This window comes from Vombatus ursinus, unplaced genomic scaffold (assembly GCF_900497805.2).
Source record: "Vombatus ursinus unplaced genomic scaffold, bare-nosed wombat genome assembly UNPS02003292.1, whole genome shotgun sequence".
Lineage (NCBI taxonomy): Eukaryota > Metazoa > Chordata > Mammalia > Diprotodontia > Vombatidae > Vombatus > Vombatus ursinus.
Window position 1 is genome coordinate 4,377,911 of NW_020943070.1, and position 11,656 is coordinate 4,389,566.

Below are 11,656 nucleotides of genomic sequence, written 5' to 3' on the forward strand. Positions count from 1 at the left end.
GAACAAATCACTTGCCCTCTTTGGACCTCAGTTCCCCCATATGTACAAGGGAGCTGGACGTGACGAATTCCAAGTTTTCTTCCAGTTCTAAGTCTATAGTCCCTTTTGAAAAAGGACCCCATTTTTATTAAAAAAAAAATTTTTGGAGACAATTGGGCTTAAGTGACTTGCCTGGGGTCACACAGCAAGTAAGAGTCTGAGGCCGAATTTGAACTCAGGTCTTCCTGACTCTAGGTTCTATCCAAGGGACCCGTTTTGTAACAACAAAAGTTTTTGTGGATCTCCATATAATACTCTTAATATTTGCATCTGTTCATTAAGCAAAGACATGCCTGGACATAGATCTGCTTTGGTAGAAGAAACTTTCTCAGCCCAGATTTCTCTATACCAATGAAATGACAAGCTTCCTCCCCTCTTCTAGCCCTTTGTTTTTATAGCACCTCATGGTCCAAGAGAGGCAGTATGAAGCAGTGCATAGAGAGCTAGCTGCAAAACTGGGAAAATTCAGATCCTGTCTGCCATGCACAGGCTGTGTGATTCTGGACATTACTGAAGCTCCCATTGCTCCAGACAGCCATCTAAGACTCTCAATTGCAGAGGTGGGGCTGACCTGCATTGGAAGAGGAAGTTCTCTCATCTAGGAAATTTTCTACCAATGAAATCATAGGTCCCCATCCCTATTAATTTCAAAGTCTTTCCTTCCCCACTCCTACTTTTTTTTTTATTTCAATCACCCTCTCTCCTTTTAAATTTTTAAAAAAAAATTTTTTTTTTAGGCAATTGGGGTTAAGTGACTTGCCCAGGGTCACACAGCTAGTAAGTGTCAAGTGTTTGGTCTGAGGCTGGATTTGAACTCAGGTCCTCCTGACTTCAGGGCCGGTGCTCTATCCACTGTGCCACCTAGCTGCCCCTCCCCCCCCCCCCACTTGGTAAGACAAATCACACATCCTTGGGTTGCTGAAGCATGTGGTCAGCACTTCTGGGCAAGCCTTCCCTTGTAATAAAATTGTAAAAGAAAAAAGGCAAACACCTCAATCACACCAACCAACACATTGACAAGGACCAAATGTTTTCCTTTTTTTTTTTTTGCCTTTGTATCTCTAGGACCTAGCATGATGCCTGGTACTTAGGGGGCACTTAATAATTGCTTGTTGATTGATCGACTACATCTGGCAATCTACGAAGTGTTCCACACCGATAATTCCCTGCTTCTGCATGAAAGGAGAGCAGTACATTTTGAGAGCTTACTTTCTCCTGGAAGGAAACATGTACACCATAGGTAAATAGATGCAAATACATGCACACACACATACACACAGATGTAGAAACAAGTAGATTCCCAGATAGAAATACAAAGTAAATGCAAAGTAATTTTTTGGGGGCAAGGTTGGGGTAAGGAAGCAGGAACACCTGGGAGTATCAGGAGAGGCAGGAGGTGAGTGGGGCTTGAGTTGAGTTTTAAAGGGAGTTAGACATTCTGGGAGGCAGAGGTTAGGAGGGAGAGCATTCCAGGAATGGTGGACAGCCTGGGCAAAGACATAGAGCTGGGTACTGAGAAGAACAAAAAGGTCAGTTGGGCTAAGTGCAGAGAGGCTAATCATCAGAGGGATGGCCTCTAGGGATGAATTATTTTGGGCATAATAACTGATAAAGATTTGCTTTTAATACACATAGGGTTTGTGTTGATGGCAGGAAAAGCTTGGATGGTACCTCTAGTTTTATGTGGTTAGGGAAAACCAAGGACCCTGGGCAGGACATGGATTACGAATTCACAAATCCTTGAACTATATGCCAAAACTGCTAGGCACTGGGGGGTTATAAAGATGCACCAATAGATTCATTGCTCTCAAGGATTCTATTGTTTAATGAATGGTATACAGGTAAGCATAATTAAGGCATGGGTGGAAGTAAAGGGGGAGGGCATCTCCTGTTGGAAGCCTATGTCAATCTCCTCCAAAATAACTATATATTTTGTATTACATTTTGTGTGCAGGTTTTCCCCTTAGTAGAATGTAAACTCTTTAGGATAAGGGACTTTTTCTGTTTTTGTCTTTGATTTCCCAGTGTCTAGCAAGTGCCTGGCATGTAGGAATAAATACCGGACCTGTGATTTCCTCAGTTTCCTCATCTGTAAAATGGAGAGAATAATAGCACCTACCTCCCAAGGTTGTGAGGATCAAATGAGATAATAACGGTAAAGAGCTTAGCACAGTGCCTGTCACATAGTAGGTGCTATATAAATGTTATCATCTTGCACATGTATATCCTATATCAGACTGCTTATCGTCTCAGGGAGGGGAGAGGGGAGGGAAGGAAGGAGGGATAGAATTTGGAGCCAAAAATTTAAAAAAAAAACTCAAATGTTAAAAAATTGTTCTAACAAGTAATTGGGGGAAAAATAAAATGTTAAAAAAAACAAATACAATCATCACCATCATTTTCAGTGGTATTGGCAGCTTATGTTAGAATGGAAGCTCCTTGAGGGCAGGGACTCTTTCTTACTGTTTGTTTTCTGTATTTGTGTCCTTAGTCCTTAGCATAATACCCCCACAGTAGGTGTTTAATAAGTGCTTATTGCTTACCTCTCTCAGAGAAACTTCCTTTACCACTGCTCTACACCTTATAACTTTGAGAGTTGCTTGGAGCACTGGGAAATTAAGGTTGACCCCTTGTCCAACGTCACATAGCCAGTTTGTGTCAGAGGTAGGACCCAGGTCTTCCAGGCTCCAAAGCTGTCTCTTTATCCATTCCCTCACGATGCCTGCACATAGTAGGAGCTTAGTTGTTTGTCCTTCATTTTTTGAAGAGGACCAATGACATTAGATTAAATGAGGTAGAGTTATGTCAAGTCATCAGCCTCACTCTCTCTTCCTGAGTCATTGAAGTCCAGTGTCAGGACAAAAGTCAAAACAGCTTCTGTATGAGTCAGTCATTTTTATTATTAAACATTATTTTATTTTTATTATTTTATTATAGAAATATATTATTATTAAAACCAGGCATTTTTATTTCTCTTTAAAATTTATTTTTATTGATATATTTTCTTTTTATACTACCTTAATATATATGTATATGTGTATATATGTATACACATGTATTTATGTATGTATTTCTACTTCCATTCCAGAAGCCTTCTCTCAATGGCGATGTCTCCATGATAGCTAGCATTTATATAGAACTTCAAGATTTGCAAAGAATTTTACCACAATAACCTTATTTTATCGTAACAACCCTGAAAGGTAGGGGCTATTATTATTTCCATTTCCAGATGAAGAAATCAAGGCAGAGCAGTGAAGTGATTTGCCAGTCAGTGTCTGAGGCTGTCTTTGAGCTCAGGTCAGTCTGACTCCAGGCCCAGTACCCCATCTACTGTGTCACCTAGCTATCTCCATCTCCATGACTTCCTCTGCACATTGGCGAATTTTTCCCTGGAACCTTCATTTGAGGAAGCACCCTCACCAGCCAAGCTCATTCCACGCTTGTTGGATCAGGCCATGCCTCTGAGAACTACTTTTCCATCTCAGCCCACCCTCCTGTTCAGGTTTCTTTTATATGTTGTCTTAGATTGTAAAGCTCTTCAGGGCAGGAACTTTCTGTTTGTATTAGTACCTGAAGCACTTAGTGCAGGGCTTGGAACCTAATAAATGCTTAATAAATGTTTTATCTGTTTATCTTTATCTCTCACTTCCCCTATCTAGCCCTGTAAGCAAAACCTTTAAACAAAGAACAAAAAAGAAAGGAAACAAAAAATCAGTTCTGCAAAGCTGGCCCGCACATCAATCAGTATATGCCACATTCCAAACCCATCGTCCCCCATTTCAGAAAAGAAAAGGAGGAAGGGCATTTTCTCATTTCCTTTTCAGCACCAAGCTTGTTGACTTTAATTAAAAAATAACAACAATAAAACAAACAGACAGCAAAATGCCATATGGAGTCAGTGAGAATTGAAAGGGAAAAAACCCCTAAGTACAAAGAGTGTACTTTATCACATTTTAAACAGAGACAAAGTACAAAGTGTTTATATTATTCCCATCCACAGGTTCCCCCAGATCCTTCTCATTGACCTGCCCCCTGTATATTCTAACTTATTCTGGCTGATAATAAAGTACAGATGTTAAATACCACATTAACACCTCCTCCTCTACCAAGAAGGGAGCATCTGCTAGTCTGAATTAGCTTTCTTGCATTTTCCTGGCCTTAGTGATCTCTTTGGGTTTTTAAAACAACCACCATTAAAACATCTTTAAATTTTGTTTCTCTCCCTGCCACGTTCTTTATCTAAGCTATTTCCTGTTCTCTCTGTTTCTGAGTTGGCTCACATTGAATCATCAAATCTTAGAACTGGAAGGGCCTTGAGAAGTCATCTAGGCCTAGTTTTCTCTGAAGTATAAATTCTGTGTTCTATAAACAGTTATCCATTCTCTGCTTGAACACTTCCACTGGTAAGAAACTCACTAGCTAACAAGAAAATCCATCAATGTTGGATTGTCATTAGAAAGTTCTTTCTTATATGGAGATAAAATCTGCCTCTACTTACTAGTTTACATTTTACCTTTTGGATTTCTGTAAGGCAAGTCTAACTCCTCTTTCATATGAAAGACCATAAGACTTTAGAAATCCTTTTTACTAGACAGTGATCATGCATGCCTTCCTGCTGTGTCCTTGGCCCCAGCTTGAACATCTCTAGATCCTTCCAACTGGTCTTTACTTGGCCTGGCCTTCAGGCCCCTTACCTCCCTAGTCATACTTCTCTGACCGTGGTCCGGTTTGTCAATACCTCTGCAGAGTTAGCACAATATTCTAGATATTGTCTGAATATTATATGACTCAATGCAGACTAAGATTACATATTTTTGGCTACTGAGTCCCAACATTGACTTGTAGAGCTTGGAGTCTACTAAAACCTTCAGACAGGAATTTGTGTCTCACTCCTGGTCTATACAAGTGTCATTGTTGTTTTGTATCTAAATATAGGACTTTGCATTTCTCCAAGTTACATTTTATTTTGTTACTTAAAGTCTATTATTTCAGCCTGTCAAGAACTTTTGTACTCCCAATTCTGTCATTCAATGTATTTGATATTTTCCCTAGCTTCATGTCTGTATATTTAATAAATGGACCATCTATGTTTTTATTCAAGTCACTATTAGAAATGTGAAACCAGGCCAGCTATAGGTCTTGGGACAATCCTCCGGAGGAGGCCACAGTCCAGGTTTTTGACGTAGAACAATTGATGACTACTATAATCAATCCATCAATCATTCAACCAACAAGCATTTATTAATCTCTTACCGCATGTCAGGTAATGTGCTAAGCACTGGGAGATTACAGACTCTCACAGATGTAGGGACCTCAGAGGTTACAAGACAAAGTCTTCCCTATAGTATGTCAGCAGATGGTCATCAAGCGAGATGTCTCATGAAGGGGAACCAGCTATCTCCCGAGGCATCTCATTGCACTGTTTGATACCTCAATTAGGAAGTTTTTCCAATATCAACCCAAAATTTGTGTCTTTGCTAGTAACACCCATTGCTTCTAGTTCTGGCCGTTAGGGCAAAGCAAAACAACCCTAATGCCTCTTCCATGGCAAGACCCTTTGAATACCTGAAGAAAATAATCACATTGCTCCAGAGTCTTCTCTTAGCCAGGCTAAACATGGTCACTCTCTTCAACTGCTCCTCTCATGGCATGAAGTCAAGGCCCTTCACTACCTTCTCTGGACCCTCTCTAGCTTATCCATGTGGCCAGAACTGGACATAACACTTCCAGTAGCCAAGTGTGGTCTGACTACTTGTTCAGTCATTTTTCAGTTGTGTCTGACTCTTGGTGATCCCATTTGGTATTTTCTTGGCAAAGATGTTGGAGTGGTTTGCCATTTCCTTCTCTAGTTCATTTTACAGATGAGGAGACTGGTCTGACTGGAGAAGAGTAAACCAGAACCAGGCTCCTTCTTCCCCGGACGTTGTTTCCTCCACTCTTTGGTCTTTTTGGTCAACCCCTTCCAAATTTGATTCACCTGAGTGTTCGATTGTCAGGCTGAGATCGTTTCATCTTGCCCACAAGAATGACTGTGTTGAGTGCTTTGTGAAAGTCTTAGCATTCTTTGTCCAGGGAGGACGTCCAAGTGCTGTGGGTTTCCCCCTTTCTCCCAGCTGTAATTCTAGTCCCCCAATGCCATTTTATTTGATTGAGGCCTGAACCAGATGAAAATGTAATTAGCAAATATTTAAAAAAAATAAAAATATAATAGAACATGCATAATGTTAATCTGTGGTTTCCCCAGTCAATGTGTGGCCTGCAAGAATCATTCCACATGGTTTAGTGACCCTCATTTGTATTTGAATTAGACATCACTATTTTACTCCACAATTTTTTATTTAAAAAAATCCTGAACCGAAGAAACACCAAACAATTCTTTTGTTACCACATAACTTCTTAAAAGATCCAAACACTAATTCCTATTCTGAACACTAGTCAGGGATAGGGATTGGAGTGGGCAGCTAGGTGGCACCATAGTGCACAGAGCGATGGCCCTGGAGACAGGAAAACTCATCGTCCTGAGTTCAGATCCAGCCTCAGGTACTTACTAGTTATATGACCCTGAATAAGTCACTTAACCCTATTTGCCTCAGTTACCTTATTTGGAAAATGAGCTGGAGAAGGAAAGGCAAACCACTCCAGTGTCTTTGCCAAGAACACCCCAAATGGGGTCATGAAGAATCAGACACAATTGATACGACTGAACAGCAAAAAGGGATTGGATTATGATTTCAGTGATATAGAGAACTTGCAGGTGAAGAAAGTCCCTCTACCAGGCAAGAGGACATCTTTGCAAGTACAGAGTGTTGCTTGGATCACTGAGAGGTTAAATGACGCACCCAAGCTCTATCTACTAGAACTCAGTGCTTTTCAAACGTTAGCATTATAGCCAATAATTTTTATGTCTGAGGAAAGTGCTATGAAATATATGCTTCACACACAACTGGGGAGGAGGCTGCAGGCAGGCTGCCCAGGGGAAAGCTCACCTGGTGGTACGGTGGTCACGCACCATCTGTTAGCTTCCTATTTTAACTAATCATTGTTGCTATATAAATGCTAGGCTCAGTTGTTTCTAGCTGCTGGAGAACCGTGAGGGCTGTTAGTATTCTCTAAATTTCAGTGCCCTGGGCTGATGTTCTGATTGCCATGCCCTAGTTATGGCTCTGTTGAATCCCACAGTAGTCTGTAAGGAAGCCCAACATAGCTTAAAGAAAGATAAATCACTCAACTCCACTAAATTCAATTCATTTTAATTCCACAAATACTTGTTGATTAGCACCAGGTGCAGTAGATTTGTGATCAGATGGCCTGGGTTCAAATCCCATTTCTGACAGTTATTGTCTATATGACCTTGGGCAAGTTACTTAGTCCACTTATCCCGCAGTTTCCTGATCTGTAAAATGAAGGGGTTGGATTAGACTTTTGAGGTTTCTTCTAGCTCTGAATCCTATGATTTTATCATTTATGCTAAATGAAAGTCCTTGTGCTCAGAATAGACTTTGGAAATGGCAAGATGAGGCATCCAATCTAATTAGGGATAAAACATATACACAAATTATAATGGTGTATGTGAAAGATTTCTTTACATGATGATCTTCATTTGACTCATTCAAATTGGAGTGCCTTCAAGTCAGGGAATAGCCGCACTGGAAAGTGCAGAGGGGACCTGGATGTTGTTCCCAGCCCCACCACCCTCTAGTTGTGTGATCTTGGGCACTGCACTTAACCTATCTAAGACTCCATTTCCTCTTAAGCAAAACGAGGTGGTTTGATTAGATGGTTGCACGGTTCTTTCCAGCTCTGACATTCCTTGTTGTAATGTCCCTCCCAGTTCTGACATTTTATAATCATAGGGCTGTCGGTTATTAGTCTGTATGGAAAGTATCCAGTTGATACAATCAAACGTTGATCAATCAGTCTGCTTGAGGAATGGAGTATTGAGATCTATTTAGTTCAATCAACTAACCAATAGTATGTTCTGGGAGCCTGTGTGTAGTAGAATTATAAGTGCTGGACTTGAGTCGATCAACCAATTTATTATCTATTTATGAAGTGCCTTCTATATGCCAGGCACTGTGCTAAGGGCTGGGGATATGCAGAAGGTAAGAACATTGTTTCTCCCTTCAAGGAGCTCATAGTCACATGGGGAGGATATGCAAACAACAAGGTACAAATAAGCTATAGATGGTGTAGAAGGAATATCATTTTAGAGAAGGCTAGCAGCTGGAGATGGGGAAGAACCAGGAAAGACTTCATGAAGAAGGCAAGATTCGGGCTCTGTGTTGAAGGAAGCCAGGTAAGTTAAAAAGTGGAAGTGGAAAGAGAGGACATTTCCAAAAGGAGAGATGACCAGTGGAAAGGCACGGAGATGGGACGTGGGAAGGTCATGGGTGAAGAACACGAAAAAAGCCATTATAACTAGATCTTAGGATGCATGCAAAGGTGAGAAAACTAGAAAGGGAGGAAGGCACCAGATTGTGAAGAACTTCAGGTGCCAAATGGAGGCATTGGGAACCTCTGGAGATTAGGGAGTAGAGGTGGAAATAGTTCAGATCTACATTTTAGAAAAAGCACTTTGGTGATTTTGGTGTGGAGGATGGATTGGAGGGAGGAGAGAAGGTTTGAGTCAGGGAGAACAACCAAGAGATTATTGCAATAGGGAAGGCAAGAGGTGATTCAGGTTTCAATTAGAGTGTCTATTGGGTGAGTGGAGAGAAGGGAACATATATGGGGAATGTTGTGAAGATAGAGATGACAAGATTTGACAATGGATTGAATATGTGTGGTGAGATTGAGGAGGTTAGGATGACTGAGGTTTCAAACTTGAGTGACCATGAGGATGGTGATGTCCTCCACAGTAATGTAGACATTGGGAAGAAGTGAGGATTGGGGGAGGTACAGAGATGAGTTCTGTTTTGGACTTGTTCAGTGTGAGAAGCCTACGGGGCATTGAGTTAGAAATATCCAATAGGCAGTTGGTGATCAGAGATTGGAGCTAAGGAGGAGCCCAGGGAGGGATGCCTAGATCTAGGAATCTTCTACATAGAGATGATAATTGAACCCATGGGAACTGATGAGCTCACCAAGTGAAATAACTGAGAAAGAAAAGAGAAGAGGGTCCGAACAGAAGCTTGAAGACTATCCATGGTGAGTGGATGTGATCTGGATAAAGATTCAGCAGAGGAGAATGAGGAGAGGACAGAAAGATAGGAGAAGAACCAGGAGAACAGTGTCATGAAAAATTAGAGAGGAGACGAGATCGACAGTGTCAAAGGCTTCAGAGAGGTCAAGAAGGATGCGAGTTGAGAAAAGACCATTAGATTTGGCAATTAAGGGCTCATTGAGTAACTTTGGAGAGAGCAATTTTATTTGAATCGTGAGGTCAGGAGCCATATTGCAGAGGGTTTAAGAGAGAGTGAGCAAAGAGGAAGTGGTGGCAATGGTTGTAGACACCTTAAGGAGTTTAGCTGAGAATGGAAGGAGAGATAAAAGATGACAGGAAGTGAGATGGGCAAATCAAGAGAGCATCTGTTAAGGAGAAAAAAACATGGGCATGTTTGTAGGCAGCAGGTTAGGAGCCAGTAGATAGGGAGAGACTGAAGATTAGAGAGTGGGGAAGTAATTAGGGCAATCTGCTGGAGAAGACGGGGGGAGGGGTCAAGGGTCCTTGAAAAAGGGTTCACTTGGGTAAGAAGGGCCACGTTTTCTTGGGAGGAAAGAGTGAGGGAGACAGTGGGGGGAGATGTATGAGGGGTGTGAGATAAGGAGGAGAGCAGAAGAGGGAGCGCTTGATGAATGGTCTCCATTTTTTGTGTGAAGGATGAGATGAAGTCCTTGCTGAGAAAGTAGGGAGAGGAGGTGCCTTGGAGGCTCAAGGAGAGGCAAGAATGCTTGCAACAGCTGTTGAGGAGAGTGGGAGAGCTGATCTATGAGGATGTAACTGAGTTTAAGGCTGGGCTCTGATGCTTGCTAAGTCATGTGACTCCTAGCACATTGATTCCACTATCTGGGCCTCATTTTCCTCATTTGAGCTTCATGACAACTCTATGCTGTAGGTATGACAGGCATCATTGCACCCATTTTACAAATGAGGAAACTGAGGATAAGAAAAGTTAAATGACTTGTCTAGAGTCAAACAGCTATTAAGTGTCAGAGGGAGGATTTGAACCCAAGCCTCCATGACTCCAAGTATAGCACCCCATTCACTAGCCCACTGTTGGCACTGGAGTCACTGGTTGGCTGGACTTACAAATCCAAACTTTTTTATGGGGAGCCAAAACCAGGTTGTCAGAGATTCCCTGGCTAGTCAAACCACAGATCAAGAGGAGAAGCACACCTCTATGTCTTGCTTCCTTTAAAACCAACACCTACTTTCTTTGAATCAACTGTGATTTTTGAAAGCAGAAGTCTTGAATTCCAATCCTGACTCCATCATTTTCTTTTTTTTTTTTTTTTTTGATTAGGCAATGGGGTTAAGTGACTTGCCCAGGGTCACACAACTAGTAAGTGTTATGTGTCTGAGACCAGTTTTGAACTCAGGACCTCCTGACTCCAAGGCTGGAGCTCTATACACTGAACCACCTAGCTGCCCCTGTCATTTTCTATCTTTGTGTTTCTATCTTAGGTAAGCCACTGTGGGCCACACTTAGTAAAATCAGAGTTTGGACTAAATGATCCCTGGGAACTCTTTCATCTCTGACGCTATGATTGGGTGTAATAAAAATAGTCCTCATGTTTTTGGAAGACTTGAGAGCTTTCAGGGCACTTTTTTGGAAACAGTCCTGTGAGGTAGGGAGCCTAGGTGTTATTGTCTCCATTTTACCGGGAGGCTCTCTTCACTTCTCTTCACTCCATTCGACAAGCATTTATTAAGCACTGACTACATCCAAGATACTAGTCTCTGCCCTCAAGGACCAAAGGATTTCCAGCTGGAAAGAAACCTTAGAGATAATTTAGTACCATCTCTTCTTTTTCACGATTGGAAATTAAAATTCAGAGAGGTAATGTTTATCCAGCATCACACAACAAGTAAGTAAGTAATTGCAGGGGTTAGTTTAGATATAGAATTTAGACCTATGTTTTCTGATTCTGTGTTCCTTGATCTTTCCACTATACCACAATTGTCTTTCTAGAGGGATGGACAGAAAACATTTTTCTGTAGCCGCCTTAAAGTCCACTATCAAAGGGAGGTAGGGATGGACAAGGAAGTATGAGGAAGCTTAGCTTCTTTGTGGTTGAGTGGGTGAACACAGGGGCCAGGGTTGAAAGGAGGGAAGGTTCTAAGTCTACTTTGAAACTGATTGTTGTTATTTAGTCATATCTGACTCTTTGTGACCCCATTTGAGTTTTTCTTGGCAAAGATACTGGAGTGCCATTTCCTTCTCCAGCTCATTTTACAGATGAGGAAACTGAGGCAAATAGGGTGACGTGACATGCCTAGGGTCACACAGCTAGTAAGTGTCTGAAGCTGGATTTGAACTCTGTGCACTTTGAACTCTTTGCACTCTATGCACTTCACCACCTAGCTACTCTTGAAACAGATTGGGAGGTAACAAACAGGTGTAGCTGTTCCCAAAGATGATCTGTCTCAACATCTGTGCATTTCCCAAGCCAGCCC